The sequence below is a fragment of the Mycteria americana genome, chromosome 3, assembly GCF_035582795.1.
Source record: "Mycteria americana isolate JAX WOST 10 ecotype Jacksonville Zoo and Gardens chromosome 3, USCA_MyAme_1.0, whole genome shotgun sequence".
Taxonomy (NCBI): Eukaryota; Metazoa; Chordata; class Aves; order Ciconiiformes; family Ciconiidae; genus Mycteria; species Mycteria americana.
The window spans coordinates 84,856,065-84,877,011 of NC_134367.1; the positions used below are offsets into that span (position 1 = coordinate 84,856,065).

General features: G+C 53.2%; 1 long non-coding RNA gene across 1 annotated transcript in view; it reads right to left on the minus strand.

The window, feature by feature from the left end:
- Positions 1-207: 207 nt before the first annotated feature.
- Positions 208-20,947, minus strand: part of LOC142406997 (uncharacterized) — a 60,699-nt gene continuing 39,959 nt past the window's right edge. Inside the window, exon 5 of the long non-coding RNA XR_012774774.1 lies at positions 208-312. This is a non-coding gene — a long non-coding RNA (uncharacterized LOC142406997). The remainder of the gene's footprint in view (positions 313-20,947) is intronic.

The following is a 20,947-nucleotide window of genomic DNA, read 5'->3' on the forward strand; positions in this document are numbered from 1 at the left end:
TTTTTTAACAGTTAGCCTGCTACCTTTAACAGCGGCCACAATTAGCATGCTAACTTATTTACATGTCATAAATCCACAGCTCACAAAGACCTGTTGTACTGACTTTTCGCCACAAAGCCGTGAGCTTTGGTAAATTCGTTAAATCAGACTCACCCCTTTCTTACAAAGGGTTTCAGCAGCAGCTCGCAGCAGCGTGAAGGTAAATCACACAAGGGCTGCCTTCTCCTCCCAGACTCCGATCACAGCTCTAGCATTCACCCCTTTGCAAGTCCAAATCCTGATTAGATCTGGGAATAGATCCTCCGCGTGGACCTGAGCGGGGAAAAACAATGCACCGAGGACTTGGAGTTAACTAACCCTCTCGGAGCCCCCACCGACATCCCCCAGCCTGGCAGCTGCTTCAAGGCAGCTTTCAGTTTTAATCACAAATTATTTTCATGTCAGCCCACAGTAAAATTAAAACAAGCATCACAAGACAAAGAGGCCTGACTTTGGTTTACAAGTTTCATGCAACATCCTTTGGGGGTTCTAGTTCGATTCCAGGAAAAGCAAATCAGCGGCTCAGATGAAGCAGATGCGCCCTGGAGCGCCCCGAGGCAGCGGTGCCGTCGGAGCCGCGCGCCCCGCAGTACGCGCAAGAGGTTTCTGCACGCGTCGGCGCCTTTGGCTGGTTCCACTGGTGGGTGACATTTTGCTGTGTCCATGTACGCATTGCCACAGACGTCACCGCATGTCATACCTCCCTCCTCCTCGCGGGCCAATCCCCAACAGGGAAAGAAATCTCTTACAGACAGCTTGCACCAGACTCTGTCATGCCAGGTGAGCATCATGTGAGGGAAACCAAAAGCGAGTTATGTTTGAACCTGCAGTATCCACACAGCTTGTCCGAGCCATAAATATACAGATATATCAGTATACAGATGCCCAGAAGTGTGCATCTGCTCCTTCATGTGCAGACACGTGCTCGCAGCGAGGTCTGAGCGCTGCCTGGCACACCGAAGTCTCACTGCAGATTAGGGATGAGGGATTATTTTTCGGTTTCCCAGTTGGTAAACTAAGGATTTACCCATCCCTCCGTCCCTCCCACAGAGGTCCTATGAGGATAACCTGAGTTATTTGAACGTTTTGAAGGCTGGAAGTGCTGAGAGCCAGACGGGAGGGAGTGGTCCGGAGGAGCGAGGGAGCCGAGCGTATATTCAGCGGAGGAGTTGTTCCAGCTAACGCACGGAGAGCTCCCTCGCTCCCCAAGAAGTCGCTCCAGACGATGCCTGAGAGTGCACATTTTGTGGAGACCCACATATGCTGTTTCTCCAGGACAAACACAGAGTGAGTACACCACGTATTGTGCACACTGCGTGGGGCTCTGCCGGGGCTTGACCGCTCAGAGCATCACGTCACCTCCAACGCGTGGCGATTAACAGAATTTAGGTCCCACCTTTCTCATCCCTTTTCCTGCTCCGTTCCTGGTGGCTGCCGAGGGCGGATGTTTCCACATCCCTCTTCCCCAAAATAAGGTGGGAGCATTCCTTGTGCTTCGTGGGACTCACTGCACATCACGATTAGCACCCCTCGTCAGCGGGACAGAGACCAGTCAAACCCCGACGGCAACACCACAGCAGCAGGCAAAGCCCCCGAAGAAGCGTAGCAATTCATTTGCCTGGCCAGCGTCATACTACCGCAGGGGCTGGCAGGAAGAAAATGACCGGTGGGCACCCACGCCACCCACCAGACTGAACAGCGCGGAGGTGGAAATACAGAGCAGCACGGAGCTCGGTGCGGCAGGGCAGGGGAAGGCCAGGCCAGGGAGGAGCGAAAGGGCTGCATTTTCACCCCCACACCACTGCTGGCTGGCTGGCTGAATGACCCCCCGTCACACACGGCCATGATCTCCACGCAAGCGAGAGGACGGAAAAATCTAGGTACTGCAGCCTGAAGAAAATAACCTGCGGTTGCAATCGTGCTACCTTTTAGCCAAGAAAGGTGTTAAGAACAAGGAGGATCGAACGGAAGAAGCAAAGAGGGCAGTTCTGGGCGCTCCAGCAAAGCTTTCCATCTCTGCCCTAGCAGAGGAGGGCAGCAAGGCCGCAGAGTGGACCACCAGGATATGTGCATTTTTTCCCCTAATTGAAGTTTCCACTCACATAAAATTATATCCTATGTTAATACATTGCGCTTTCATTAAAATCACATCACTTTAATTCTTTATATTTTTATTATAGAATATGAATTACACTGTCGAAACCAAAAAAGTCATTACAGAATGAAATTCCGAAATGAAGTGCTCTGTTCCAACCAGATAAAAAAAGAACGTTTTGAACAAAATAATTTGGTCTGTATATTTTTATAAACAAAACTGTGTGGCAACCAATGCAATCCTATAAAGACCATTTGTATTAATAAAACGGTATTTTTGCAATAAAAAAAATATTTGTTGGCAAAGTGTTCAGCTGGGTTTATTAATGTCATTAAGAATCCTCCCACACTCCCTTATTTTTCCGCAGCTAGCGAGGAGGTACGTTCAGAATTTCATTATTTGAAAATGAGGCGATAAATAAAATAAAAAATAAAGAGCAATTTGTACTCCTGTAATGGCTTCCTCTCCAAAGCTTCAAAGCAGTTTACAAAAAACCCCCATGATTTAACCTCCCCTCTTGTAATGTAGTTATCCCCCCTTTTTATAGCTGGGAAAAATATCTCTTGAGAGAGCCTCTGCTCATTTCAAAAGTCTGTATTCTGAGTGCCAAGAGCCTGATTTACCACAGTTTATTGTGCTCGGAATCAGTGAGTAGGATAGGTACTCGGCGTTTCTAGCAAATCAGACCGCAGGCATCTCGCGTCAGCTATCCCAGCCTCCTGGAATCTGCTGGGGAGCTGGAGTGAGTTTGGGACAGCAGGAAACTCAACCCCTGTTCCTCAGCTCCGGGCTTCTCCCCAGTTTCCAGGCTCCAGGCTGCAAGAGGCAGTGTCTTCCACCTTGTTCTAGCCTTCTCCAAAAACACACGGGATATTTCAGATGTTTTGTTAAGCGGGAATAAGCGCTCTCTGCAGAAGCACGTTAACCGTTTGACCGGCTCAATTCTCTTTTGTCCGTTTCACAGCCTCTGCATTCCTGTTGGGCGACATTTAAAGATGCAGAAGAATTCCCGGTATTTAAAAGACTTCTTATTTTTAATGTTTTCTGGTGCCAAAACTGACAGACGTCTATGCACTTATGGAAAAGGCAGGAAAGCAGGGCTGTTTCTGGGGAAGAAATGTTTCTTTCATTTCCTTCCCTCTTCAACGTCGGTTGATATTAATTTTAAACCTGGCTGGCACTCCACAGTAAGGAGAGTGAAAGATCTTGTTCTTTCATCCAAAAAAGTATCAAAGAGGTGCAGCTCCAATTTTAAAGCAACCCCGCCAAGCCATTTAGTTCCCAGAAGGACGATGGCTTTCCTAGCAGCACAGGGTCTGCCATATCAGATGCAGCAGACTACCGGATCACAAAGCCTTACTGCTTTATTCTAGCAGTGACCCATATTTCATCCTGTGCTTCAGAGGAAGATGAAAGGCCTCCATAATGCATCCTAAGCACAACCATATGGAAAAGTCTCGCAGCATTTAAGAACGATAAGCAAATAGCGTCCTATAGAAATACTAGGACATTATTGCATTCGTTTCTAACATCCCATAGGGATTAACGGGGAAATTATAATGTCTTTAATTTTCTACAGCAGGGAAGTGTGTTCCTACTATATTCTATAGGCAGCGATGATGAGGGCTTTTCAGCACAATAAGCACAGCAAAAATATGCTGATGCCCAAACCTGTGAAAAATCGAATCCCTAAACTCTGCTGTTTTTAATGCAGGTAGGCCAGGATCCGGTCTGTACCTTCAAAATTGTGTAATGACAGTAACTATAAAGATTCAGAACTAGCACAAGGACCGGTGAGGCCATTAATAATAGTAATAAATGCTGTTCTGCATGAGGAAAACACTTACCCAAGGAATAAAAAAAGTCATTTTAGAATATGTTATGTCCTCCGTAAAATTCCCACTGCATTTGTACAACGCCGTAGCAATTAAGCAGCAATTCCCCATCTCAGAAAACAGGCTGCGATCCACCCTGTGTTATCAGATGCTGCTTAGGACATCACGAATGCTCCAAACGGTGCTGCTCCTCCTGGGCTCTCCTTGCCCTCGGGGCAGAGGTACCGGCCGCAGGCCAGAGCCACCCTCTCTGCCATGCAGCCGCAGGGCAGGGACTGCCCAAGCATCCCTCGCTCGCAGTGGGATGGGGAGAGTCCACACCTCTGTGCGAGGAGAGCAGGAGGAGCAAAAGCACGACCCCTTTTGCAGGAGCGTGCGCTGCGGCGTTCTCTGCAGCGTCGCTGCTTTCCCCGGAGAAATGGTCTGCGTGGGAACGGGGGAGATGCAGCCATCCTGGCTGCTGGCGCGGGGCCCCTCAGCTGTGCTGCTAGGGCAGGAGTCCTGCCTTGCTGAGCGCTGCTGGGAGTAACCTTCCAGCCGCCCTCCTCCCCATCTACCTCCAGCTGCCATAGGTCTACAGACGTATAGCTGCGTTATGAACGAATACGTATAGCTGCGTTATGAACGAATACGTATAGCTGCGTTATGAACAAATATACCAAACATTTCCTTTCCTGTTGGTTTTTTTTTTTTCCTGGGTAACTCTGGTGAGTAAACTGCACAGAAAAGGATTTCACGAGTCACCATTTTGCCCCTTGGTTGCACAGCTTCCGTGCTCAGATCTTCTCCCCCGCAGGTGGTAAATGCAGCTATTGTAGTGCCACTTGATGGGGTTACTCCTTTTTTGGAGAGCCTCACGGACCGGCGCGTTGCTGCCAAGGTAATGCATGATGTTACACAGTTCAGAAACCAGCCCCGGTTGTGTAATGATACCCTGCCACCGCCAAACTACTTAGGACTGTGTCAGGCCGGGGAGAAAACAAGCCTGGAAGCTAAAGGAGAGAAGATTAAAGCAAAGCAGCAGCATGTTTTTTAATTGTGTCTTAGAATTTCTAATCTAGTTAATGGCCCTTCCAGCCCATCTTGTGTAAAGAAACGAGCATGTGGCATGTACTGAAGGAGGATCAACACTGACACACCGACAGATGCGCTTATTGGCACAAGAGACTAGATTAGGTTTTGGACTGGGTTTTTTTACTTGTTAGCTAGCCAGCAGCAACTTGCTTTTTTGGAGGGGAAGGGAGGGATCAAACAATTGCTGCAGAGGGATATTAGTTCCCTGGCACTTCATCTTCTTCCATTACAGATTCTTTGCTTGAACAAGAGACAATGCTGCCATTCCTTCCCCCTGACTCACTGGCAATTCTTTATCCATCTCTGGTTTGCTGCTTTGGAGATTTTTTTGGCTGGAGTTTGATCAGCCCAGCCTGCCCTTTTATTCTCTCTCTCCATATTTTCCAACACTTCTGTCTCCTTCAGCACTTCCCAAAGCTCCTCTGTGTAGTGGAAGTCTGCAAGTTAACCAAAAGTTAAATATATTCCGCTTGATACCGTGAGGTTTTGCTTGCCCATTTGAGGAACATGAGGAGTGAGCGCCTCGTATCGCGAGCACCCCAGCACACGTGGCGGAGCGTGCAGCAAAGAAGGTGGAAAGTGGCTGTCTGCCGAGAGGGAGGCAGCTAACGTTTAACCGCATGCAGATGAAAGCCAGCTCTGTTCCCTTTCCTCGGGAGCATTGTCCCACGGGTTGAGAGAGGGCTGTCCGCGGGAGGGGACAGGAGTCATTTAGAACAACCGAGTTCTAGCTGGTTGGAGGTGGTGGATTGCAAAAGCCCCCGGAGCCTGGCCAGGATGCTGGCGATAACCCCTGCCTCAGCCGGGCTAGAAGTGCCACGGGAGCCCTCGTTCTGATGGTAGAGCGCTGCCGGTGCCATGCCCTCCAGCCAGTCTCACGGTTTTTCGAAATCCAAGCGGCAGCTGAGCAGAGGCCGACGCGCACACCCCCCTCCCGCCCAGCCCACGAGTGCCCAGGCCAGCCCCCCTTTGCCACCTCTCCGCATCCCCGCTACACAGGCAAGTGAAATGGGGTAAAGGTTTGGGGCAACGTTGGCACGTCCAGCACCATAACTGGGCTGCACTTTTTTTTAAACCTTTTGTCTTCTTTTGCTCTTCCCTCCCCTCCCTTCTGCCGTGTGCTGCACCTCTGTGCGTGGTCCCCAGCCCACGGGAGCCCCGGCCCCGCAGGGAGAAGCCGCTGCTCGGACGCCACGCCACTGTTTCAAGGGTGGCAGGAGCGGGGATGGTGACTTTCACCCAGCAAAGCAGAGATGCCAGAGCCAGGGCTGCTCGCAGGGGGATGCCCATGTCCGGCTGGGTCGGTGGCTCTCCCGCAGCTGCCCAGCCGCAAGGCTGTGCCTCTCAGGGAGGCTATTCACGGAGCAAAGGGTTGGGCTGGGAAACCATCCCTGCTTGTGGCAGCAGCCCGGGCAATGCCGAGGGACACGTTTCCAGAAGACAGCAGTGGTCTGAAGAGCCCTTGCGAACACCTGGCTACGAAGGCAGCCGCTGCAGGGGTCAGAGGCATGCCGGCTGCCGTGCCTGCACCCTCCCCACGGTGGATGAATGCACACCACTTCCCTAGAGCAAACAAACAGGAGCGCCCCAGCCAAAACCCTCCGAGCCCGCAGGAGCAGCACCAGGTGAGGAAGAGAACAATCCACCCACCTACGGGTGAGATGTCTATAAAAACAACCGCATAGGAAAGAGGCTAGCCACTTGAAGGGGCCAGTTAAGCAGGCAATAACGAGGCCTGCCCTGCTTCCACCCTCCGGAGAGCTGCCAGCCCTCAGCCTGGGAGCTCGTGTGTCCCAGGACGGAGCCAGAGGAGCCGCAAGGAGCCTCGCCGCCCCCTCTGAGGGCTTAAATAGCTAGCACGCTTCCCACGCACCCACGCCGAGGTGTCTCGCCGCTTCACCCAGCCAAGCTGCTCCTCCGATGGTTTTCCAAGCCCAGTGTATGTATTTTTTAATTGGGTGAGCAGTGACGACCGAGACCAAAGCTGGTGAGGAGCAGGAGGGGTCTCATCCAGCCATACGTCCCCCTTGGGCCAGCGCTAGCATCCCTGCACCCAGCTGTGCCCTGGCCCCGGGTGCCACGGGAGGGCTCGGGGTCCCAGCCTGCCCCTGGGGCACAGCAGGCGTGCCGTGGAAAGCTAGTCCGTGCCCACGAAAACGACAGCCTACGGCCAGGTTTGTGCTGCAGGCTTTTGCTGGCACAACAGTGTCACTGAGGTGTGAGCAGGGACGCAGCCATCCAACTTGCCAAGGCGGGATACACCCGCAGCCCTGGGAGCGTTGCTGCAGCTCTGCGAGGAAGATGGGCCGGCACTTTTCAGTCCCGTGTCCCAAATGTCATCACATGGGTTTTGCTGAGCCTGGCGGTCTGAGCAGAGAGGTGGCTGGCCCCGGGACGAGGCGGCTGGCGGTGGTTCCTCTATCCAAAACTGCAGGTTGTTGGCTCAGGGCACGAATGGCAGCAAAAGCGTCCATTTTTCTGCAGCGAGAGCAGAGGGACACCAGCTGCCAGCACGTGACCCGACCTGCAGTCCTGAACCCCTGGTTCAGCTCCCCGTGCGCAGGCAGGACAACCTGTCCTTGGTCACAGCCCTGCTTGACTCTGCGCCCTTCAGGTCCAGAACAAGTAACAACCAGCTCCCGGTGGGGCCGAGGGGCAAACAGCAGGGCCGTGAGCGAGAGCCGGGTGGGAGCTTCTGGCTCCAAGCCTGAGCGGGCTGGGGAGGAGAGGGAGGAGGCGGCGCAGCCACGGGAGCACCGCTCTCCAGAGAAGGGGTGCAGCGGGGGTGGCAGAGAGTGCACGAGCCAGTTCGTAATTGCCAGTTAGGGAATCAGCTATGCATTTAGGAGATGTTTCCTTGTGCCAGCCGTAGGTAGGCACCTAAAGGATTAGCAGCCTGACAGTGGGAGCAGTAGCCTTCCATCTTCTCCCGGCGGCCCACGGCGCTCACCCGTAGGTACGCTTGCACTCAGGCATGTCGACAAGCCCAGGGACAGCCCCTCTTCTTGAGACTGCAAAATGATGTGGTTTGAAAAGCCCCAAAATGCTGATTCCTCCCTCAGCAGGGACACGGTTCTCCAGAAATACAAAAATATTCCTTCCAAAACCTCCCTATCAAGCATGAGTCCATGGGGGAAAAAGGATACGCTGGACAGTAAAATACTGTAACTGTCTGTTAATGCCATTTGGGATGCTGTTGAAAGAATTTTGGAACAACCATGAGACTTTTTGGATGCTCAAACACTGAATGAGTCAAAAAATCATCTGTGTCCTACAGAGAAACATTTCAGAAAACAAAGCAATTGGCTTCTAGCAACGTGATGTAACCTTGGTTTTTCCTCCCCTTATTGTAAGTGCATCTCTGGGTGTTTGCTTTTAAAGCTGTATCCACTAATAATGTGCCTCTATATTTATTTAGAGATATGTCAAACAAGGAGCGCTTATCCGTAGCTCCAGGCAACCCAACAATTTTAATACATAAACAGCTACATAAATGAGTCTTATAATCATCCAACAAAAGCTTCGGCAACAAAGAACCCCATGTGCACACCTTCTCTTCTCAGGATGCTCAAAATTCGGCATCCACTTCAGCAGCCAAGGAGAATAAACAAGCTTTCCAAGGGAACCAGCTCAGGTTATTACAGATCAAATGGAAGAACAAGTTGTTTGCCTTTTCTTAACTTAAAAAAAACAACCCACAAATGGAAAAACACGGGCCAGATTTTCAAGCAAGCTCGGCACTTTGCCTGCCTAAATTACACTTACATGCAAGTGCATGCAAATGTGTCGTTTCCCTGGTCATTTGCCTGAACTGCATCCACATTTTCCTCAAATGCCTCCTTGAGCATGCCGGGACACGCGTGAGCAGCCTCCCCAGCCTTTCAGAAATCAGAGCATGGGCACGCTGGTGGGAACAGAGGAAACACCTGCATTCCTCCGCAGCACAAATGCAGCCAAAATAATGATGAGTCTGAAGAAAGTCCAAGCCGAGGCAAAGGTCAGGGTGCCGGGACTTCGCAGAGCTCAGGGGGCTCGGCTCGACACTTGGCAGGAGGGAGCCTTATCCCCTTGTGCTTTTACACGTATTTTACTGCGCGAGGTGGGGAAAAAAAAGCCAAACAAAAATAAGCAAACATTTTCAGCCTCTGCTGCAGTCCATAGACGGGTGACTAAACACCGCTGGTGATTGCTAGCCCCCATCAAAGCTTGCTGCTGTTAGCTTGGTCCCTTTCGGGGAGACGAGGGGCTGTGGGAGGTGAAGGGAGCTGCGCCGCGGGGCGCGACTGACGCCCCTCTTCCACGGGCAAGCGACCGTGCCCCCGCGCGGTGCCAGCCGCTGCTTCGGGCCAAACCCTGCTCTCGGCCCCGCTGGTGAAAAGCCAAAAACCGCGCTTGCCGAAACCTTGCAGGCCCTTTCAGGCGCACCCCCTCCCGTGAAATACTGATGGTGATGTTTTGGCTGGCCGGGCTGGGGCTGGGGAGGCCCTGGTTTCCCCCGGGGAGATGCCGCTGGTCTCCCAGCTGGGCATCACCCGCCCCGCATCCAGGAGAGCTGTGAGCAGGGGACCGCACCGGAGGCAGCGAGGAGGCTCTGCCTCCAAGCCGAAACTCTCTTTTCTCTTCCTGGCTGGGAGTTACATGCAAAAAAAGTACAACAAAGCACCACAAGGGAGAAGGGGAAGAAAACCCTCAGTTCAGCTTAGATGCCTTTATTTTTTAATCCTCCTCCCTCCATCTGTCTGATGCCCAAAGGAAAAAATAAAGTGCTCGGACGGGCGCGTTCGGTGCGAGTCCCCGTCCCTCCCTTCCTGCTCCCCCTCGCTGCAGCGCAAGAGGAAAAGCACTTGAAAGGCTCTCGGGGGGCGGCGGTGAGGATGTCTGCTTTGCCTCCACTCGTGCCGCTCTTCCTCTCGTAGCTTTTCTGACATCCAAAGAGGAAAAAGGCAGTCCCGTCTCCCGCACCCAGGTGCCTCTCTCACACACACACAGACGAGCACGTTCCCATTCAAAACAAGATTGCAAAGCATTGAACTCGTCCCTGAATGTAACCCTGCTAGCTTGAACAGCCCTGCTGGCTCCTGCCTTGGGCAAGGTTTCAGTTTTCCTGTGGCTTGATGACGTGATTTGGGCAGGATTTATGAGGCTTGCAAAAAAGCACAATTAAATCTAATGGGGAATGGAGGGGATTATTTTTTCCCTCTCTCTCTCTCTTTTCATTGCTGGCTTCTAGGACCCAGGCAATGAGTTGGCAAAAGTCTGCCGTGTTGGCTGGAGCCTGAATTTCTAGCCAAAAAACTTTGCTCCAGGCCTAGTTAAGTTAATTTCCTAAAGTTTTTAAAAAACGTTCTTTGCTGTAAGCTGACTGAGAAGCCATTGACATTTCAGTTGAAGAGCAATCAACATACAGGACCTGACGGGCCAAAGCCGTCTCCGCTGTAACTCTGCTGTGGATGCGGCAACGCAGCTGCCGCCGGTGAGGAAACCAGCTCGGGTGGATGTGCTGGCAGGTAAGGCGGGCAGGGAGGAGAAGCCAGCGTGGGACTGAAATATCCCCTCCGCTTCCACCAGGAGAAGAGGCATCCCTCCGGGAAGGGACCCGCTCGGGTCCCTGCCCGACCCCAAGCGCTCAAAGGACGGACGTACCCAAACTCAACAGGAACGGGCGCAACCTCCCCTGGAAACCACGCGTGCTGGGAAAGATAAAGCCGGCATCCCAGCTTTGCGCTTTGACTCCTGTTTAATAAATAATAGCGGCGCGGGTTGGAACTGTGTCAGCTGTGTCATTTCAGGTAAGAAAGACTTGTGTTTTCTAGGTACCGGCTCTGTAAATCCCCGAGGAGCGTGCTGCCAACGCAAGCAGGGGTCACGCTGTGTTCAGCAAGGCACGTGCGCATCGACAGTCACGTGCGCCCGGGCATATGCATTTCTCTCTCCCGTGGAAACTTAACTTCAGATCTCGTGGGCTGAGTTTCTTAATCCAAAACAAAGGTCAAACAGAAAGTACGTGGCTTTGTTTTATCTACGGAGAAATGCGGCCATCAGGCTTTCCAAAAGCATCAGCAAGTTCTGCATGTCCACGGTTAAACCCCTCAGAAAAGCGCTGCGCCCTGCCCTCCCAAAGGCACCCCTGTGGGGCTGCCGGGCTGGCAGTGCCGGAGCCAGGCGTCCGGCGCAGCAGCAGCCAGCCCGGCACCACCTCTGGCAGGGCCGGGTCCCCGGGAGCCGGGCACCGGGCGAGCTCAGAAAAGGCGCATCCTCTGAGGATGTCAGCCCGCTTGGATTATTTACTGCTTTCTCACTACATTACTGAAAAAGAGAGTGAGAAAAAAACCCTCCCGACTCGCCCAAAGAGGAAACGAAAAGGGAAACTTTGAGATTTCTCATCCCTCCAGAAAGCCCCTCGGCCGGGTGCAAACGTGGTCATGGCAGCCGCCCCGCTCGCCGCCCGCAGCGCTGCCGTCCCGTCAGGCCTTGCACCGCCTCGATCCTGATATCAATAAGGAAGTACAATCGCTTAACCGCAAAGCCAGTTTCTTTTCTAAGCCCTCGCATTGCCTCAGAAGGTTTTTAAACAAGACGCTTTCCTGTTTTTGAAACCTGTGCATCCGTATGGTTTGCAGGTTACTCAAATAACCTTATCACTTGAAGCAACGCTGGCATGAATTTCAAAACTGCTCGCCGCGATGCTCCCCTCCCCTCTCCACACATATCTATTTACTCACACGGCGCCTTATTTACAGTATCTTCTTGCTAACTGCTGACACAGAAGAAAAAAAAAAACCCTCGGTTACACATTAAGCTTTATCGTTGAAGTATTCATGGCAGACGGTGTCCAAACAGAGTTAACTGACTGACCTTAGCTTCGGGTAAGCCACACAAGAGGGAAATTTCTATCGCAATCTGCTTGCACGGGCAGGGCTCCTTCAGCACCACCAGCCTTTTCATCTCCTCCTCACCTTCATCTGGGCTAAAAAGGCTTTTCAAAGAAAACACGGTTTTGTTTTCAGAAAACCGAGTGAAGTAGAGCTGGCTCCTTGTAAGATCGTTAAAGGAGGAATTACCAGAAGGAGAGGTTTGCTGGTAAACGTAAGGCATGGAGAGGGCTGCCTGTAGTACAAATCCTGACCTAAAATCCATGCGGCCTGCAAGTCAAAACTAACTCTTCTGCCGAAAGGGGGAAAACGAAGAAATCTGCCGTACAAGAACATGCCGTACAGAGGGTCTGGAAAATCCAGAAATCAGCTTCAGTACGCCTGTTTTGTACAGCAGCTTTGGAAAGATCTGCCAAACGTAACAGTTTCATTTGACAGTCATCTTCTGGCTTAACTTCTGAGCTGGCTGGTGGCCATCTCGCATTGCACAATAAATGCCTGCAAAATTAATCATAAGCTCCCTGCCCGGAGCTCCCGGTGCTCCTCTCCTGAAGGGTACCTGCAGCCTGCTCCGAAACCCTGCCAGCAGCTCAACTTCTGTTTTCATTAATGGCCCAGCCGGCGAGGGAGGACAAACCGTCACAAAAACAACCCGTGAACTTTATTCTTCCACTCCTGCTTCTGCAATCTGCCGGCTGAGCCGTTTACCTTCGTATACACTTCGTGACAGCCACGTGAGAGTAAGGCACACAGGCAGTTATCTAAACCTCACACTTCGCAGCCTTCCTTCTCACAGCTAACACTTAGCTTGCGAAGAAAGTCGTATGGTCAGGCCCAGCGAAAGAAGAACCAAGAGCTGCTCTCAGATGAACGTACCCCAGTCCTCTCCCTCCAGTAAATCTACTACCGCCGATTCGGTAGGGGTGCGGTGAGGTCCCCGTGCTGCAACGCTGGCTGCACACGTTGGTTCTGTCAGCGGGGACTAATAGGAAGGGTAAAGAGACGGAGCGGATCTGTCGTTTGTGAAAACCGCTGCCTGGCCAGCGCTGCCCTGGGAGCGTGGTGCCCAGGGCACGGAGGGCGACGTCCCTGCGCTAGTCCCGTTCCTGCCGCTCCCGGGATAAACCGCGTCCCGCTCCCCTGCTCCAGCGTCCCCCTCCGTAAAATGACTTTCTCCTGCCGAGCAAGCTGCTCTGCAGCTGGGAGGGAAAGCCGCCCTGCCCTGTTTCTTATCCCCAGCACGCAGTGCCAGCGCTGGGGGATGCCTTTCCCCGCCGCCCCTGCCCCACGGCTGCGCAGCCCGCGCTCTGGCGACCTCGTGAATGGCTTTGCACCTCGCCTGCCACGGGGGTCTCTCCCTCCGTGAACTGGACGGAGAGCTCGGGCTCGGGCAGCCCCCAGGCCCCCTGAGCACACGGGGCTCTCGCCCGGCTTGCACCGGGCGGCTGCAGTGGCACTGCCGGCCCCGGGCTCTCCCGCAAGGAAGCGGCCACCGAATCCCGGGTGCCGTCTCTTTTCCCTGCAACTCGAATGGAATTGTTCCTTTAAAAAAATAAGCGAATTGCATTCCTGCTACGTTAATTAGTTCCTCCGATATAGTGCTCTTCTTCCAATAGGCTAAATTGAATTGATCACACAAACACCCCAGCAAAATACCAAAAAACCCCAAGCGGGATTTAAACATCTCCAGAAGAGAGAAAGATGGTATTTTCCTAACACCTCGAATAACAAAACACAAAGGAATAAAAGAAATGTGATTAAAACCAGAGATAGCAAGCAGCACACATTTTATTGCTATGTTTTCACTTCTTATTTCTTTTTAACAAGGATAAAAATTAACTTGTGCAACCTCCGCCAGGAAGTGAGTGGATCTTTGAACTCTGCCATCTGGCTAGAGGAATCTGTATTTTCGTCGCCTCGGGTTACAGGTTAATCCTGCCAATTTTTATTATTTGTAGAGGTAGCTGGCCCCTCGGAAGCTTTTATAGCCTCTGTCACAGAGAAGATTGCTGCCGAGCAAAACACACGCGCGAAATACTGGGGTCAGCGTGGCGAGGACGTGGAGCAGGGAGGAAAGGGGGGGTGGGGGGGGAGATGACAGTTCTGGCTAATCTAAAATTATCCTCTTTATTACAAGCGAAGACGTTGCAACATGTGCTGGTGCCTTTGCCTCGCGTTGCAAGTCAGCGCAGGCAGGAAGGCTGGGCGCTCCCCGCTCGTGGCGGAGGCCGAGCCCGAGCATGCCCGGCAGCTGGGGAGCCCACGTGAGGACAACAGCATCCAGCTCCATCTGGTGCCGTGCTCCCGCCTCCCCCGGGCACTTCTCCATCTCGTCTTGCAAGCAGCTGGATCAATTTACTCTAGCCTACGGTGCGCTGCACAGGCACAGACTGAAATTATTACTCATGGAAATCCCCTCCGTCTCAGTGCTTTGAAGGAGGAATCAGGTAGCTTTCAAGCTCCTGACAGTTAATAGCCTTTGGTCGAGGGAGAACGGTGCAAACACGCTGGAAGTGATGGGTTTCAAAACAGCTCGCTTAGTTTCTAGTGAATTAAAGGGAGTGGGCGGCTGAGGTACACAGTAATATTATCCAGCACAGTGTGGTCTTCATTGACGTCAGCAGGACGGGTTTTTTTCCTCTCTTTCTCTCTGCCTGCCTCCCAAAAAGAGGCACATGGAGGCTAACTCTGTGACAGAAGCATGGCTCATACCACCCAGAGAACCTCCAGCTTTCCATCAACAAAGCCAGAGCGCAGATGCTACCATATTGCGAATGAGCAGCACCAAAATATATGCAAGTCATTTCAGAGGAGGAAAAAAGCTGTTGGAAACAGAAATCTTGAGGACTTACAGTATGTATTTCTCTTCGTGTTGCATGATTAACCGTTCTGACTAAGACAACGCTCTTCCTGTGGCTAAGAACACATCCTCATCTCAGATTTTGCTTGAAATAGCGTATTTGACCATGACCCCTCCCCACAACTGCTGTGCCCGTCCCAGCATAGCTCTGTGGTGTCTGCGACTGTTTTTTCAGTCTCACCGAACACATCATTTTCTCTGAGGCTCCCGTCCTGTAGGCTGGAGGCATTATACAATAGCTGCCAGCTTTGCATTGAAAATACGCCAAGAAGTTCAGCAGAAAAATTTTGCTACGCTTTCAGCGAGCTTTTCAAAATGCAATTTCTGCATACGAGCGTGTGCAGGTGTGCACTTGCAACCTTTTCATACGCCATTATTTGTATACTAAATAAAAGGCGGTTGGACAGCAAATAAAAGGATGTCCAACGCTGAAGTGTTGCAGGTAGGAAAAGGGACCCACCCTAGGCCCAAAGCTATCACCTTCCAGGTGAAACGTAACACTACAGTGCCCACATTTTCTATGTAAAAAACACGAAACACAGAAAGTGTTCGGGCCAGAATATTTTTAGGGTTGCAAAAGACAAAGGGGACTTTTTAATAACAAAAATGTGCACTGAAGCTGCTGTGCCAGGTTCTGACTCAACACAGACACATGCATACTTCTCAAAGTGGAAGATTTTTCCAGTAATCGAGTGGACTGAATGAGCTCATCGTGACCCACTGAGCAAGTTTTCTTAGTATTCGTTTTGAGCAAGAGAACAGCTTTAATCAGTGTTTGCACTCAGTTGACTTTTCCCCCCTCTTCCCAAACTTTCGTTCCTTTCATGAAACACCCTTTCCATTAGGCTCCTCTTGGTAAAAGGATCAATTTTTTCCTCGATGCGGCCACAGGACTTAAGTAAATATCACTGAAGCATTCAAAATCAGAGGTGTTAATGAAACGATACTGCAGGCATCGTGGAGTTGCAGGATCACCAGGGCAGGGAAGGGAAGGGAAAAAAGGACTGTCCAGGAAAGCCGAGAGACACGGTGGTTTCACAGAACGCCACAAAGACAGACAGTGCATCGTTGTGCAGGAGGCTGAGGGGACGTGTGAAAGTGGAAGACCATGACTCACTGCAAACAAATTATGCGAACACCGACTTTGGCACATTCTTCTTGTCCTGCCGTACCCTGATCTCCCGACTTCCTTATGGTCATCCCTGCAACTTGGTGGCATTCTGCCTGCTGTTCTGAGGGGCGTTTTGTGCCGCGTGTTTAAAGCTAAACTATGAAACTTAACATGCTGCTGTGAAGGTTGAGGAAAAGGTCTTGAACCGAGTCATATTTGGCAGCAGTAGCTACGATTCCCTCGGGGCCGCAGCTACAGACGGCTTTGCTGCAAACACCGCGCCTCCTCGTGCGCCCGCCTTCGGGGAACGAGTCACAGATTTTTACAGATAAGTGTTGCACAGCGTTAGCCTTTTCTGCAGGGTTGCCTGCTGAGGTCCCTTTGACAGCAGTGTCTTTCAGGATCCATTCGCAGCCTTCATCGGTGCGTTTTGGAGAAAAGAACTGGAAGGAATTAATAGCTATCTGTAATTACGACTCAGTGTGGCAGAGCCCGCGGGTTAATGGAGCTCATACCTGCAAGTTGCCGCTCCAGAGTTTTAGCCACCAACCTGTGCTCCCTTCTTCCTGCAAACGGCAAGTCCCTATCACTTTACGCAGTAGGCGAAGACGATTACCCTCTGTACTTTGAGAGAAAAGGAGCGTTGGTGAATACGTAACTCTGCTAAGCAGCACTTTCATTTAAAAGAAAACACTCCCATTTTCACACCCAGCAGGTGCAGCCCAGGCGGCAGCCTGCTTTCTTCCATGGTCTCACCGAAGCGTAGGGAAGGCACCCAGAGCACCGCCTAGACGGCTTCAGGCTCTCCGACCGAGCGTTTTAACAACTCAGCTGTGGCCGCAACGGTCTGCAGCACGATGTGCCCAGCCACAGCAGATGAGGTTGAAAGGAAATCCACAGGCTTCTCCAGTTCTCTTTTTCAGCTATGTTTGGAGATGTGGTCGAGTCCCGGCCACACCGATCTGCAGAGCTATCTTCAGACAGCCTTTGGCCACCCCACCACGTGAGAGCAGATCTTGAGCCCAAGTTTTAAGTTCCAAGCAAGGAGGCCCTGACGGTGAGAAACATCGCCCGGCTTGCTCAGCTTGGGCTGAGGTTGCCAACATACACTGGTTTCGTGGCACAGGATCCGACGGCAGCTGCCAACTCCTGTCACCCCGGCCATCAAACAGCCACGGGCCCGTCATGGCTCTGAGCCACCAGGCTGCACCACTTGCCTGAAGGCGGGAACAAGACCGCCAGGCCGAGCAATGCCCTGTCACCCCCGGACAAATGCAAGCAAAACTGTTAGCCATCCCGCGAGCCAGGCCCCTTGAAAACGTCTGTTGTGATTGCCTCTGAGCAGCCCCGGTGAGAGGCACGTGGAGAGAGAGGGCTGCACATCTCAGCCGGCAGGCAAAGGGTCCTTTACAGGGACGCCCCTGAACTATTATTACCTCCGCTCTCCTTCTTTACAAAGCCTTCAGAGAGCTTTCCAAGATGGTATTTTTGTGACCAAACAAAGGTCAGAGTCCCTGCTATGATAAATCAGGGCTGGTTTGGGGGCAGGTTCAGCTGACAGTCATCTGACCGGCGCAGCTGTGCACAAACCCTGAACCAGTTCCCTTCTCGTGTCTCTGTCAGACTGGGCACGAAGCTCAGACATCTGCTAGTTCCTGAATTACAGCGTGCACGCAATAACGGACATGCCCTGCTCGGGGAAGCTTGTGTTTATTATTTTCCAAGCTTTGCATCGACTACACACACAACCGGACCGCAGCGTCCGGTCACCGAATCTGCTGTGCGCAGCTGCCTCGGCTGCTAAAATGAATGGTGACTTCGAAAGGCTGTGGCTTCCCTAGCAAAAAAAAAATAAAAATAAAGGAAAAAATTTGCATTTCCTCTTTTCCGTCTTGCCAAATCCTTCCCTTTGAGAAATTACGCGAAGCCCTGCTAAGTAGCACTGTACCTGTAAGGAGGGCAGCAGGCACAGCCATATCGCCCACCGCCGACGGCTCTGCTCGTGCCCGCCAGAGATGCTTGGGGATGGCTCACAACCACCCGGCGGGGGCCGGCGCGTCCACGGGCTCCGTGGAGCTTCGGGGGGCTTGACGTAAACCCTGAGCCAGCGCAAGGAGAACCGGCCCCGCGCCGCTTCCCGCCGCACGTGCTGGGCGTCGTGCTGAGCACCGGCACAAGTGGCGGCGCGGTGTGCCTTTCCGCTCGCGCCGCAGTGCCGCCGGGTCCCGGCACGGCCCCCACCCCTGCTCCCACCCGCCTGCGCCTGCCCGCTGAGGGGCTTTTCGTGCTTCCCCGCGAGAAAGCCGCTGCCCTGCTGAGCAGCTCTGAATCATCCCCTGCAACGGCCGCCTGCCCCAGCAGGAAACCGCGGCTGCCAGACCCCGAGAGAGCCGCGCAGCGTGCTGGGTGCCCCTCCAGACCCGCAGGTGCCACCGCCGGGGCGGCCGGTAGCCGGAGTCCCCCCGCAGCCAGCGCCGGGGGCCGGCGTGAGCTCCCACCCCGCAGCTGTCGTCCCAGGAATGAGCCCGAAATCCCCCTCCGCCATTCCCTCGCCAGCAGCACCGAGCTGCGCCGCTTTGACCTTTTCAGAGACGTCTGCCTCTGCCCGCCCCGCAGCCTCGGCAGAGAGGGAGCCGGGCTGAGCGGCCCGTCAGGGCTGAGCCCACTGTAAAGGTCAGAGAGGCGCAGCCTGCTCCTGCCGCTCAGGGGACCGCCAGGCCTGCAAACTCAGCTGCCGCCTTCCCGTGACCACGGCTGCCGTGGCTCGGAAAGGGTACAAATGCCATCCTCTTAATGCAACGGTTTGGAGATCGTAAGGCTGTGGTCTCGGATGGGCTCGCGGCGACAGGCAGGGTGCTCTGTGCCCGCTCCTTCCCAGAGAAAAGTGAGAAGGGTCCGCACAAGAAGCTGCTGTTAGGGCTGACCGCTTCTTGGAGCTACCTACTCCTGCATTCCAAGGGCCAAAGCCTTGTGCTCCTCAGAAGCCATTTGGGTCTGCTTGCAAGAAACAGTAAAAAGCCCCAGGGACTCAGAAATCGTGAAGACAGAGCAAAAAAACGCAAAACTTCAAGCATGTGAGCACCTCTCCCAACCATACGCAAATTGCTTCCACATTTTACAAGTTTTGAAGAGCAGGTGTATACGCTTTGTAAATCAGCAAGCCTGACCCTGAAAACCCATGATCAAAAACTTCTGAGTATTTGAGGCACAGGTGACATCATTCTCCAAAGGGTTCCTTCATCTCAGCCAACAAAAAGGTAGGAATTTTTGAAGCAGAACAACAGAAGCCCTGAAAACTTGCTCTGAGTGCCGGGAAATGCGACGCATAATGTGCGCACACACAGACACAATCCCCTCAGTATAAGTGAGAAGCAAAGCAGCTCCTATTTTCTGTACTTATGGGGTTAAAATGACGCGCAGACAAAATCTCCACCGCCTGGGATGTACGAGTGTTCCGAAACAAAACCTATCCCTTGGCCCCTGTGCCTTTTGCCTGCCCTCCCGCACCTCTGCAGCCCATGTGGGGGCCGCAGGCATGGCACGGGGACGTGGTTGAGGGGGTGCTGCCACCCAAGTGCTTCTGCAGTGCCCCTCACTGTAGTGCCCCCGGGTCTTTCAAGGACTGCAAGATCCCTCTGACCCCCATCACACCCCTGTCAGGTACAGAAACGTTGCGACCCCCCGTTTGCAGCAGAGAACTAAAGACAAAGACCCCAAGGGCTGCCTTTGGGACAACTGCGGTGGTTCCCATGGCATCGTGGGTTTCTGCCAGCACTGCGGAACTGCTACAGTTCACACTTTGGTGTGTCAAAGTTGCCTGGTACCAATGTCAGCGTAGCATAACGTCCCAGAAGGCTGGGCCGTGGCCACTACCAGGAGAGCTCAGGTTTGCTCGCTTATCCCAGCAGCAGTCACGAGGGCTGTGGCTACAGGAGAAGTCATGCAGCCCAGTAGGAGCAGATCTGTAGGGCAAAGCGCTTGGGGCTGAGGATATGGTTGGACTCGATGACCTTAAAGGTCTTTTCCAACCTATACGATTCTGTGATTCTGTGATATGACATCCACGTAACACACATTTTAGCGGGGGTTACATCAGACTGGCTGCAGTCTGGCCCTATGGGCTGAGCTGCGAAGCGGACGGGGTGCTCCTGGAGACCATCTTCCAGTTTAGTCTCCTCCACAAGGAACCCAGCCTAGGCACTCCGAGGCCACCCCACACGGTGAACAGAGGCAGAGTGCGTGGGAGCAACTAGGAGGTTTGCTCCAAAGGGCATCCCCAGCCTGAACTGAGCCAGTAACACAGGCACTTCCAGCTCATCCGTCTGCCCTGGGCACAGAAGTGGAAGAGCCCCAGCACCACTGCTCACCAGACACTGACTCGGACGAGCAGCCCAGGTGGATCCAGGCACCCTGACACAAGGCGCGAGCACAGCGGGCACTGGCTGAAAAGGGGAAGGAGAGGGAACATGTGTTTAGGACAACATGCTTGCCAGTGCTGCAGAGGACGATGGACATAGAGGAACGGTCCCTGCCTGTGCCCGCTGGGATCCCGCAGCACAGGACAGGGTTTTCCCTGCCATCCCATCCCCATCTCCTTTCCCAGCCCACACTGTGCTCCCGCAGGCTGCGGCCACGGAGAAGGGAGGTGCTCCTCGAACCCGAGCGCTCACCCCACAGCTGTGCGAAGGCCTGGCCATGGGGTGGAGGCGGTGCAGCAGGACGTCCAGCTCAGCCCCAGCCTCCATCAGGAGAAGGCGGTTGGGCGGGCTGGCCCGCAGCGCGGGCAGCTCCAGGAAAGAGCTGCTGTAAGAAGGATATGAAACCTTGTCATTGTGAAAGCGGGAAGTGACAGTTCATGCTAAGGCAAGGGGCTCTGGGGTGATTTCGCTGCCAGCATGAGATGCAGTTTGCTGCGTGCCACCCAGGAGGGCTGGGGTGTGGGCAGGCAGCCTGCCCGCCTCGCTGCACCTCCGCAGAGCTCTCCCCCAGCACAGCGGCCATGGCAGGACTCCGGGAGTGTTGTCCATCTCCACCAGCCAGGGCAGCTGACAGCGTGGCCAA